Source organism: Sarcophilus harrisii, chromosome 5 (assembly GCF_902635505.1).
Source record: "Sarcophilus harrisii chromosome 5, mSarHar1.11, whole genome shotgun sequence".
In the NCBI taxonomy this organism is placed as follows: domain Eukaryota; kingdom Metazoa; phylum Chordata; class Mammalia; order Dasyuromorphia; family Dasyuridae; genus Sarcophilus; species Sarcophilus harrisii.
Genome location: NC_045430.1, coordinates 118,107,872 through 118,121,641, shown reverse-complemented (window position 1 = coordinate 118,121,641; position 13,770 = coordinate 118,107,872). Strand labels below are relative to the sequence as shown.

At 33.0% G+C, this 13,770-nt stretch overlaps 1 protein-coding gene across 4 annotated transcripts in view; it reads left to right on the top strand.

Moving 5' to 3' along the window:
• SOX5 (SRY-box transcription factor 5) overlaps positions 1 to 13,770 on the top strand; it is a 446,382-nt gene that overhangs the window by 408,438 nt on the left and 24,174 nt on the right. The gene's annotated exons all lie outside the window — the stretch shown is intronic.

The following is a 13,770-nucleotide window of genomic DNA, read 5'->3' as shown; positions in this document are numbered from 1 at the left end:
GTAAAGGAATTTAATAGAGAATGCCCATTTTACTAATCACAGCAGAACAGCAATATTTCTGGAAAGAAGTAGGTTAGTGTGTTAATGCTTCCATACATAGAAACATCAACATTCAGGCTGTGAATCATATGAGGTCTCTTCCTAAATTGTTCCTTTTAGAGTTTAATAGTCAGCTACTTGAATCCTTAGCCACATTATGAACATGATAGCTTTTGTCTCTGGCAAATCTTAATTTAATTTTATCTACTGAATTAAGCATAGTACATGATGAAGATAGATTTTTCTTAGGGGGCCATAACGACTTGAGACATGGAACCTGAACCTGTGATTTTATAAATGCAGTGATCAAAGTGCAGCAAATAATTTAGGGTCTTAGAAAATTGACTGGGTCAATGAGATGTTAAATGATTTGTCCACTGTCAAACAGCTTGTATGTGTGAAAAACAGGATTTGAATCCAGATCTTTCTAATTGCAAGGTTGGCCACAATGCTCTATGATACTATAATCACTGTTACTCATTTAATTTTCCTTGCCCATAGACCCTTTATCTTCTGAAGACAACCTTTGACTTTTTAAATCAAAACAATTGATTTATCCAACCTAGGAAACTGCTGACATAAGAAAGAAAAATTGTTCAGTTCAGGATAACTTGTAAAAATATAAAAGGTGATATTGTGTATTTCCACACTAAAATGGAAAACTCAGTCAGAAAAGAGAAGTGAGAAACTGGATCATTTCTAGCTTTTTTAGATCTTCATAGAATATTTTCACCATTCTGCTTGAAATGTGAATTCCTAGAACACTAGCCACACCCATGTTAAATTATAAATGATTTATGAATTATCACCATGCTATATTATCCATATCATTCACACAGATAATGTATTCCTGCTAGTTTCAAATATCCTCATGTGCTAAGCTGCATATATTCTTCTGTGCTTTTTGCTAACTAGATGAGGTTCTAGAAGTCTGCGAACTTTGGAAAACAAAATAACCTTTTTTATTGTAATAACAATAGTTGATGACAAAGGAATTACTTTGTCCAGTTACTCTGAAATGGAAGAGTTAATAAGAAATCAAAGATTAAAACACCAAGATGAACATATTACAAATGCTACACTTCACATAAATGTTGTCCCAAGTTAAGAGGGTTTAGTTTCAAAAGTAGTAATTGGGCTGAACAAACACAATCAGAGATATGAATACAGACAACTATGCTTTTCAATGCTATAGATCAAAATACATAATGAAATTCATTTTTACAAAAATACATTTTGATTGTGGATTTCAAAGATTCCTTATTCTTATTTTTCTTATTTTCCACATACCTCAAAACAGTGTATATCAGATTTCTTGGAAAATTCTGGGACATAGTCTAATTTATAATTGTCATCTATAGCTAATTGTAGCTTGATTATGCATTCAAATATTGTTACCTTTTACCACATTGCTCTGAGATTGCAGATTTGTATCTAGAGGGAATAAATAAGCACCTCAATCAGAAAAAAACAAAAAGGCTCTCATTTATTTCTTCTGAAAAAAAAATTTTTTTTTTTTTAAAACACTGCCCTATCTGATACATTGGTACAGATTTAATTGTGCATGTAGCCCCATAGCAAGAGTTGGGAGTGATCTCAACATCCACCTAGTTCAACGCCATGCACCAAGGAATTCCCCACTATAACACACTTTTAAAATGGTTATCTAGTCTCTGCTTTAAAACTTCCAATGAAAGTGAACCAAACATCATTCAATTTGTGAACAGCTCTAGTTATTAGGGAACTTTTCCAGACATCAAGTTTAAACTTACTTCTTGATTTGCAACTCATTGCTCCTGGTTTGACCTTCTATGGACACACAAAAAGTCCAATGCCTTCTTCCCATGCTTGAAGACAATTATCAGGCCCTGGCCTACCTCTAATTCTCTCCTCCAGGTTAAACAAGCCTAGTTTCTTCAATAATTCTTCATATGATATGGATTCAAGGTTGTTCATGATCCTCATAGAACACCTGGACACTTCAGTTTAGCAGTGTTCTTAAATTATAGTGCTTAGAACTGAACATAATACTACAGATGAGGTCTATATTTAATTGTATCTATGGAACTATCACCTTTTTATTCCTGTAAGCAATGCACCTTGCAGGGGCCAAATTGAACTTGCTGCTAATTCAAAACAACTGTTGCATGTCACCGTGTCTTATCTTTCTTATACTTATAAAATTAATTCATTGATGCCTACCAATTGTGTATATGCACACAAACTCATACTCACCCATCTGATCTTTTATATATTTCCAGAGTCCTCAGGGGGTGCAGGTCCAGAACACAGAGCCACTGGGGTAAAAGAAACTTTCAGAAACTTCTAATTCTCCCTCCAGATATGACCACCTCAGTCAGATTTGCATCTAACCAATTTTAGAAGAGTTTACAAAATCTTTTAAATATTCTTCTACTTTTAAATAAACAAATGCTTGTACTATTTTGCTATATTATAAATGATTATAAATATAAGGATTATATAAGTGAAGAATTATATTATACAAGCATCTACATGCAAATTGATTTTATGTATGTCTATATATGCTAAGGTAAGAACTACTTACAAATTTATTACTGAAAAAAATTGTGTATGTATATTTTGATATACATAATTCTTATATAAATTTATAGATTCACACAATGAACTCATTCATCCATAACTTTAGATAGCACCATTGGAGTAAAAATTCTTTACCTTACTTTAATGTTCTATATTATGCCATCAGTTCCTCAAAAATTAGTAGAAATTGTCCCTAGAGACAAATGGTAATTTGGTGAGTGAATACCAGTGCCTATTGGGTGCCTTAACCAACAATGTCCTTAAGAGGTTTTGACAAGAGATTGTGCTAAACTGTAAGCTCTATTTTATTTTATTTTATTTTTTGCTTTATAAAAATCTGAGTTTCTTCTTTCCCAGCACTACTTTTTTCTCTCCTGCCACCTGCAATCCTAGTGTTGATTTAAGGTGGATGCTTGATAATGAAGATAAAAAGTGTGTCTGTTCCAAAGTTAAGTTACACATGGCCGTAAGTGTACTGGGTGGTAGCCCTGTAATAATTTTAAATCAGTCATTCTCTCCTGATGCTTCTCTGGTCACCTGATGGATTGGACTAGCTGTGTTAACTCTTCAAAATCTAAACCAATCTATCTACTCAGCTACGGACTTCATACCCATGCATTCCTTTCCAGATGAGTAGTTGGCCTGTAAAGAATTTTGAATTCAAATTGTTTGTCAGATATGGAAATTGAAATCATTGAATTTAGTGAAGGATATTGTAAACACTGATTTGTTTATTTTGGGTGGGTGATTCTTTTAGTTAAAAAGAATCTGTAATTAAATTCAGCTTTAAAGGTTGAATAAGCAGATTTTGAACAGAGAAATGAGGGAGGGAGGGGCTAAAATATCAGTCTTTGAGCTTACAAAAGTGAGGTCATTGTAGTATTGGGCAATGGCTAGAGTTTTATGCAAAAGTGTTTTGAAGGAGCTAAATTGTGCCCACTTCAAAATGTTACTGAAACTGGACTAGAAAAATTGCAATAGCATTAATGATGAATATTTTCTCTTTTCAAACTATATATGTATATGTGTATGCTTTTCATTTAAATACATTAATTTACACATGATAGCTAATCTTTATTTTTTGGAACAAAAGACATACTTAAAGCCTAAACTGCAATATTTTACCTTTTGAGTCCGGACACCTCTCTGCTTTTAAGAATTATTTTACAGTATGAAAATGGTATGTTTTCCAGACAATTGATTATTAGACAATTCAGATCAGCCTTTTATACAATAGTTGGCATTTGATCCTTAGGTTTTCTTTTGTTTTTCCATTCATAAAACCTTAATTCTGTTCAGCTGAGTGTCTAGGCTGGGGAACACTTCTTGTGGGACAGGGAGGAGGGGAAAGCCCCTTAGTGAATATTATCAGCAGAGAGCAGCCAGTTTTCAAAGACCGGAACAAAAAAGCAAATAGGTATTATGTCATCACACATCCGTCACTCTATGTGTCAGCCTTTTCAATAATTCCAGTTCATGTTCTCCATGGGATTTTGCAAGTTAAAGGGGCTGTTTGTTTCCAGAAAGCAAGTACAGACCGATTCTAGCCTCTTGTTTCAGGGGGCTCTTTTCTTTTCTTTTTTTTTTTTTTCTTCTCTTTTCTTTTATTTCTTTTTTCCCTTTTTCTTTCCCTTCCCTTTTCCTCTTCTCTTTTATTCTTTTTTTTTTTTTTTTTGCATTTAATTGAAATACATGCCGAGTTTGCAGACTGCAAAGATCAGAGCTGTTTTCATCCAGCAGTGCTAACTATACATTAAACATTTTGAATTGTTTGAGCTTTAAGTTTCGTCCTTTTTTGCCATTTGCTTCATGTAGTTTGTGTATATTTACAGCCTCTGCATTTAATGGCTACATGCCTTATTTTCACAGATGGCCAGTAGAAGACTTTTTCTTTCTCTTAGTATAGTCTGCTTTCTGTTTTGCTACATTTGTCACAGTGCCACTACTTGCAGCTAGCAAGTGCCCACGCTTGGTGGGGAGCATTTATGGTGTGAGCTTTTTGTAGAGCTTTTTAAAGGTGTTTTTTTTTTTTTTTTTTTTAGTAAACTTTTTATGGTTTAATTTCCAAGCCTGGAAAAGCTGTGCGTGTTTTCAAACAGAGAGTCTTGTGTTCTTTACATCGTTCTAGTAGGGAGGCTTGTTCAGGATTGTCCAATAAAACAAGATGCATGGAACATGCCAAATTGTCTTTTCAGATAGATTTCCATAGGCCTAAAGATAATTAAAAGAAGGAAAATTTCCCTTCTGAGATCTATGACCTACTCATCCTCTGTATGGTTTCTTCTGTTGTAAAGGGAATCTCTTCAAAACCAGTCAGTGAGATGACTAGATTTAGAATTATGAAGACCTGAGGTCACATACAGCTTTAGACGCTTGCTTGCTGTGTGACATGGAGCAAGCCACTTAACTTCTGGGGCTTCAGTTTCCTCATCTATAAAATGGGGAGCTGTTGTAACACTAAAATAAGGTATTTGTAAAGCATCTTACAGCCCTGTATCAATGCTATTATTGTTGTTATTATTTCCTTAATAATTTATTCATTTTTCATTTATATGTCTATTTCACCAATGCTAAATTTGGAAAATTGTCAGAAAAAGTGTTCTGCATTTTACATGTTTATCTAAAAACATTATTGCTTTACAAATTTATAAATTTTCTCTTTTACAAAAAAGGAGAGAAAAAAGAGATTTGTTTCTGTTGTCCCACGTGGTTAGAAAAGGCTCTGCCCCTATTATTTGCCTTTTGAAATCTTCCCTTCCTTTAAGATTCAATTCAAGAATCACCTTCTCCATAAAGCTTCCTCTCATTCCCCAGTGATAAAAGTGATCTCTTCAACCTAAAATTTCTGATGGAATTTCACCCTATAATTTTACTTAGATGAATGTTTAACCCTTTCTGTGAGATTGAAAACTCATTAGGGGAAATTACTATATATGTCATTTCATCTTTATAGTCTCGGAGCTTAGTACAATGCCTTATACTTTTAAGTCATTTGAATTGGACAGGAAGCAGACTTAAGAATGGAGGCCAGACTATTTGTGTAATCTGACATTAGTCAGCTGTCTGCTTGATTACAGACCTATACAGTTTTCTTACCCAAAGGAATTTCATTCAAATTACAGCTATCTCAAGGATAAAAACTAGTTTATCTTCTGTCCTTTTCTAAATCTTTGCTTTTACTGCTCTTTCTTCAGATTTTATTTATTTACTAGCATCTCTACCAGAGAGCAAAGATATTTTAAAAATGAAACTCAAAGTCAGTTTTTCCACTGTTAGCTATTCTTGTAAAGTTTTGGGAAAGAGATGGAGAGGGGGGAAAGATGGAAAGTTTTGACTGAAATGAAGATTTTGATTATGTGTGGATTAACCCTGTCTCCTGTGGTCATGGATAATCAAGAATTTACTGCAATCTTAATATGTCTTGCAGCACACTGAAAGAATTGGCATTATTGTAATAGGGCACTTATTTTAAAGAAAACTTAAATATTTTCATTCAGCAGTAAGATCCATTGGAATTGAATTAGACTTCTAACAACTTTGTACTTCCATTTTGTATAAAAAGAAAAAGGGAAAAAAAATAATCACTATACTTTGCTGTCTAGTTACTAAGTCTACCAGTGTTTATGAAACAATTGCCAGCAAAATGATATTCTGATTTTTATGTTTACATATGTGCAGACACTCCCACCCACTAGACATCCTTTGTGGGTTGTGAATTCTTCCCATTATTCTTTGGGGGAAGGGATGAACTACTGGCCTTTTCTAACATTAACCCATATGATTTACCACAAGCTTGTCTTCTACACTCTCCCTTCAATGGTTAATAGATCCTAGTTAGAAATTAGCAAAATACTATATGAAATTGTCATTGAATTCTGCAGTCTATGAAGTATTCATTTAGGTTATATCAAAGAAACAAAGAATTTAAGATTTGGTAAGGATCTCAGACATCAAAACATAAAGAACTATAAGCATGATAAAATCCTGGCCAAGTTGGTCAAATGCTAGCCAGATCAGCAACTCTGTCTTCTCTACATTAGAACTATCTAGTCATGTTTCTTAGTTTTTCTTCTCTTTTTCACATATTTCCCCCATTCCCAACACACCATGAACACTGTCTTTCCCTCTTATTTGTTAATTACAAAAGTAATTCAAATGTACCTTCTCTGTGAATGATCTGATATCTATTAATTCCTTTGTGAGGTAACCTTATAATTTATACCCTCTTGGTCACAATGACTTCATATTTCACACATAGATCTTTTGGAAATTTTGTATTTTACAAAATATCTGGTCCTGTGAGGCAGTGATTATAGATCTGCTTATCCCACAAGAGAAATTCCCAATCTATACATGTTTTAACCTACTGAAATTAGTGGGGTAAAATATGTGCCATTACTAAGCATTGGGAGTAGATTTAAGCCGGAACCAACTATTACTTTATTCCTTGAGTAGGTTAATGTTTTGTGGATAAAAGAAGTTTTACCTTACAAAGTTTGTTTGTTTAAAAGACCTTAGCTTTGCTCTCAAGACACAATGAGCTATCAATTAAAAGGTTTCAGTTTGTTTAGTCTGACTGAATGAAGCAGATCTATGTGTTGTCAACCACTTAAAATTACTCTTGAGAAGGTTTGGAAGGAAGAGGTGAGCATTTATATTATGTGACTGCTGCCACTGTGTTAAGTATTGTTATCTTATTTGATCCTCACAATAGCCCTGAGAGATCAATGCTATTATAATCTCTATTTTACATTTGAAGAAACTTAAGGCAAATAGAGCTCAAATAATTTGTCCAGACTCACACAGATATTAAGTGTCTACGGCTAAATTTAAATTTTGATTTTTCTGATTCTAGGCCCAGTGCTCTGTTCATTGTGCCACCTAGCTACCTCCAAATCTGGATCAGCAAATTGGATGCTATCATGAAATATATATGCACATATGTATTTATAGTAGTTTTCTAATAGAAATTTATTAAGTGCCAGGCAACATGCTTTGGTAGTGGAGATACCAACAGAAAAACAAAACAAAACATTTTCTATCTTCAAGGACCATATATACTATTAGAAAGCTGAATGAAAGAACCCTTGGGCAGGGTTCACTGGAGCCAAAGCTTCTTTGATAGGAATTAAGTTAATCTCAAGAAAGACAATCTGAATGAGCTTTGTTTTTCTTTTTAAAAAAAATACATATTTTAAACTCTATTGAAGATTTTTAAAAATTGTCCTCCACACTTCATTTGTTCTATTAGATTCCACTATGGGTAGACTATTATTTCATAGAAAATAGAGATCCCAGATAAGCAAGACTAAAACTAAAGGTTGAGTGGGTGAACAAATTCATTGTTTCTTCATGTTTTACTCACTCTGATACAAAGCAAAATTCCATCTGATAAATCATTATGACAATATAAATAATCTTTTATCTTCTTTGGTGGTGTAGGAAGTTCATATAACTAGAGGGTTTAAAACTTTTTTTATGTTCTTTCTTCCCTTATCATTTGTGTAGTAGACTACTTTAAAAAAATAGTATATCCAAAAGAGGTTTAATAGTTACTTAGCATTTGATGGACTTATTCTAATATCTCATAAAATAAAAAATTTTATGATTTTTACAGCTTTATGAGCATTATTTAAATAGTCTATTATGATAGCTGATCTACAACCAACCTTTTTTTTTTTTCTATGCATGTATATATACGTGAGTGCTTGAAGATCAAATATAAAATATTTTATTTGGCATTGAAATCTCTTTAAAAGCTAGATCTTTCCTACCTTTCCAATCTTCTTACACTTTATTTCATCCCCTTCATTTTTATAATGTAGTCATCCATATGCCAATGCCTATTTGCCATTTCTCATACACAAAACTTCTCCTTTCCTGCCATTTCTGAAGAGATGCAGTATTTAATTTAGTATTATTTAAGTTTAAAAAAAAAACCTTTGAGTGATCTTTTTTTTTTTGCCTACTTTTTAGAATATTGACACAGGAAGTCTGAGGCTTTCTTATCAATTAGTGCAAATAAATCATTACCACAACTTCAACTCTTGCCATTATAGGGAGGCTCAATCACTTACAAAAAGTGGGAAAAGTGAATATTTATGTATTTGGGGAAGAAAAAAATAAAATTTCATTTTTCTAACTATATATTTTCTTCCCCACAATAATTTTCAAACATAAATTTTTAATGACGTTGGATTTTTTGTGTGGATTTCCTGTTACAATTTCATACTCAATAATCAATCAGCAACATTTTTAAGCACTAACTTTATGATAAACATTGTGTTGTGTGTGCACTAAGGCTAAAAAGAAAAGATATAAAACAATCTTCTCATGGAACTCACACTTTAACAGGGAATATTAAATAGGTACATAGAGGATATATGCAAAATAGATGGAAGATAATTTTAATAGGGAAATCACTTCATGAGATGATCCATAAAGGCCTCCCAGAGAAAATGACATCATATATGAGTCCTGAAAGAAGCCAGATATTCTGAAGGTAAGAGGTATGGAAGCAGAACATTTCAAGCATGAAGAGCAGATAGAAAAAGTGGCAGGAAGAGAGAAGTATTGTGTATGAGGAATGGCAAGTAGGCCAATATGGATGGCTATGTTATAAAAATGAAGGGAATGAAATCAAGTATAAGAACACTAGAAAGGAAATATCAAGGTTGTGAAGAAATATCAATGCCAAATAAAATATTTTATATTTCATTCTCAAGGCAGTAGGAGTAGAAGAGTAACATGGTTAAATTTTTATTTTAGGAAAATCACTTTGGCATATGTAAAGATGAATTGGAGTGAAAGAAACTTGAGAAAATAAGATACCCCAAATGGAATAAATGAACTCCATTTCCCTACCCAAAACAAACAAGGAAATGTTCAATGTGTATTCTTCCTAGTTTTTGAATGTTCCTTAATGGACTTCATTGTCCTATTTACATAGCTTTAAAGACAGATTTCTTTTTTCTCTCCATATTCATTTCATTACTAAGTCCTAATTTTGCTAATGATGTTATATTTATCACCTTCTTTTCCATTTATACAGCTACCCACCCTACTCCAAACCTCTATCATCTCAAAATACAATTATTCTAATAGTATTCTAGTTAACAAATTTGTCTCCCCTCTCCAAATGACCTTATTTGCAACTGTCAGAATAAATTTCCTTAAATAATGATTTCTCTCCTCAGAACCTTCATTCTGTATCAACTCAATGCAGCACATTTTTAAACATCTATTAGAAATATCTGGGGGTTTTTTTTGGTGTGTGTGTGCTCATGGAGCACAATGTTTTCTAAACTCTAGCAAAACTTTCTCATCATCCCACAAATCCCTGAGCATACCCCTTAGGTCTCTACCTAAAAGCTCTGTCTATCTTTCCCTATCCATCTATAAAGGTCCTTACTATCTCTACAATGTTTAGTTCAAACACTACCTTTTCAATGAAGTCTTCTTGGAATATTCCTGTCATCTCTGGCATTCCTTTTCTATCAAATCCTATAACACTTATAGTCAGTACATGCAAGATTTGTTGATTAATTCAATAAGCAAAATTATTAAGTACTGCATGAACATTATATTAGACAGTGGAAAATAGATAAAAGTCTAAATAAGACATGGAATGTAAAGTCTAGTAAATGGTTAAGAGCAACACAAATAACTTAATGATAGATGCTAATAATCAATATAGTTGCATGAATAAGAGGGACCATAATCTTCTAAGGAAGGAAAATACTCAATATTCTTCCCTGTGCATGCATCTCCATAGACATATAGATCACTTTATACTCTTTATGTAAATTATATTAAACTAACTTCATTTACCAAGGAGTGACTATTCAAGAAATCAAATGGGATGCAAAATGTCAATAATGTGCCTGACACAGCATATACATGTTCAACTAGTACTCATAATAAAATTTTCTTGAGGAAAAAGAGAAAGAGGAAACCAAGAAAACCAACAAGTCACAAACATGATCATAAAACTCAGGGAAAACTTTGACACATTTGAGAAAATTATGCTATGGAAAATAAAAATTCCTCTGAACAGTCTTCTACCCTACATTCATTTGAAAAGTTGTAACCATAGACATTAATAAATAACATATCATGAAATTATATAGTTCTTTTTTTTCAGGGAGATATATGTAGTTTATAATTACCTTTATACACACACAAATACATTGCATAAGGATTTATAATAGAGAAAATATTAAATATGTAGATATATATCTCAATATATGGTGACTCATATAGTCATACAAGTACAGGACATAGTATAAATCCATTTAGAAAAGGGACAACAGCAGCATATATTTAAGCATTATTTCTAGGCTTATTTATCTAAGTAAATGCTAAAACCGAGATAGAGACTTGATTTCTAACATAGAACTTATTCACTTAGATAATCATACTTAAATTTTCCCCTGAATACACCAATTCTGTTTTCTGATGAGGAAAACCAACATCCTAATTGGAGGTGATCTTTCAGATCATTTATAATGAACTTCTTTATAGGACAATTATTTTGTAAAAACAAAATTCATATGTGTGTATATGTAAAAAATTTTTTTTTCGAAAATTGTTTTTCCTTCAAAAATTTAGTGGCTAAAGTTATCACACTTGATATTATGAAATAGCGTTATCCCTGGCTGTTGTTCACTTGTTTATTAGTAACATCAGAGTCTTTGTGACCCTCATTTGAGGTTTTCTTAGCAAAGATGCTGGAGTGGTTTCTCATTTCCTTCTCCAATTCATTTTGTACATGTAGAAACTGAGGAAACAGGCAAATAACTTGCCCAGGATCACAAAGTTAGCAAGTATCAACGCCCAGATTTAAATTTAGGAAAGTAAGTCTTCCTGAGTCCAGGCCCAGCACTTACATGGCTAATTTTTCTCAAAACTATTCAGCATAACAGCATAACTCAATAGATACTGAGGTTTTAAATAAAACTGATAGACCTGAGGTACTATATCCTTTGGTACCTGTAAGCTTACCCTGGATATCAGCACCCTAGAAGGAAGCTTCCCCTTTCCCTACCTTATTTATAGTATCAGAAGAGACCAAAGGACTGATCCTACAGTGATATAATTTCAAGTACAGTGGCACCTGGTTGGGGGAGAGCAGAGGCCGTCTCAGAATACTTCCATTGCCTACTCATCAAACCAATCCTGGTTTTTATTTGTATTTCACCATATAGCCATAGTTATTTCAGATGACAATGTAATCAACTTTCTTCCTTTCCTCTCACTTCATATTTCATATGAATTTAAATCCTTCAGGATTATTGTAAAACCAGATCTCTCTTCTGGCTATTCACACATCACCCAGTCTCTCTCAAATATATAAAACTTTCAGTATACTGACAATCTTTATGTGGAATTATATAATTATTCTCCACTTGGGTTAAGAAACTGTTTCACCCTTATACCAAAACATATCTGTCGTCTTCTTTTAATCTCTGCTAGTGTTTGCTGAAGTCTGGCAACCTTACCATTCAGATTCACGTGTTATTGTAATGTATCATAATTAAAGGCACATGGCATGTTCTCCACCTCCTCCTCCCTCCATTTCCCTTTCTGTGTGCCCGAGGGTTAACTAAAGTCACAGCGCAAAGGGGCAGAAGAAAAGCACAGCTGACTGTTTTGACATCTACTGTTTCACAGTGACATCCTCTGAGAATTATCTTAACTTCCACTTTACAGGGACTAATTGAATTATTTCATTATACTGCATGTTTTAGTAGTAGTAGGTTAGAGGTCACCTTGTTGCTAAAAACTGAGTGTGACTTTCCCCCTCTGATCACTTGTTCATTCCAGTTTTTTGTTAAGACAGAACAAAACCCATAGAGCTAAGCTCAGAATCTCAGTATTTGCCTGACATTTCTTTCTTTTACTCTTACTTCCTTCATTTTTCTTCAGCGTTCTGAAAAACTGCCCTTCAGAATGAGAAACTCTCTAGTAAATATGTAACATTAAAAGCCCTATAGACTGTTAAGTCAAAATCTGATAGATGATCCCTACCCAGTGTGTTTCCCATAGATAGTACGGAACAGTATTCATTGACCCAGGGACTATCATATCATCTTGATGTAATGTGCTTTTGGGTATAGCGGCTTTCTATCTTAAGAGCTACATTTACTGCAAAAAGACATCTGTTCAGCTTAGTGGCCTTGGTATTGTTGAACTCAACTCAATAGTATCCAATCCTTCCAACTAAAAGAAACTTTTAGCATACCCTGAAAACTCCCATTTAAAAAAAAAAATCTCATTAGATTGGCTCTTTATATTTGAAATGCTTAATCTGTTTTTAACACTGGCAGTTCTAGATCAATCGAGTTGAGTTAAACAAGGCAGTTCTAGATCAACCAAGATGAGTTAAGCTAGGCAGTTCTAGGTCAATCAAGTTGAGTTAATGTACTTTCTACTTTCAGTTTTATTATGGCATCTGAAGCTTCTTCAGAATTATTAAAAATTCCTACTTCATCCTATATAAATATCAATGATGAACAGTACATATTGTCATTGTTAAAATATTTTTATTTAGCAACTGTGTAGTTTATTATGTCATGATTTTTCATAAGGAAAATTCAACCAATGTATTTATGAATTCAAAAAAAGAAGAAATTTTGGTTGCATCTTATACATACAAAATAAAGAGGAGATTTCTCATAGATCTCCATTTGTGAGTATTTTTTTTTCAAATTGCACAGGCATAGAATATAATATATGCAGTTCACATGCACAGACTATACAAATATTCTTCAGAAAATGGAGTTAACCATCAGAAAAAGGGGGAAAAAATGCCCCAAATTGAATGAAACTCTGTTTACATCTTAGAATTATAATGGAAACCTACCATCTTTTCAACAATACAATGAAGATAAAAGAAAGATCTAAACTGACCACTGAAGGCTTATAGTGTCTTTAAAATGAATCACTTTCCTGATCTGATATAGTACCATGTTCAACATAAATAAAGTTAAGACCTAACATTTTTCTTAACAAAAAAATTAAAAGGATAGCTTGTAGTGGCATGTTCTACATGAATGCAAATCATAATCTGCATGCTTTTAAATGACTTGAAGTCTTTACAGATCTAATTTTTGTATATTTGTGCCTCAAACAATTCGCCAATTCAATATTTTGGCTTAGCAGTCCAAA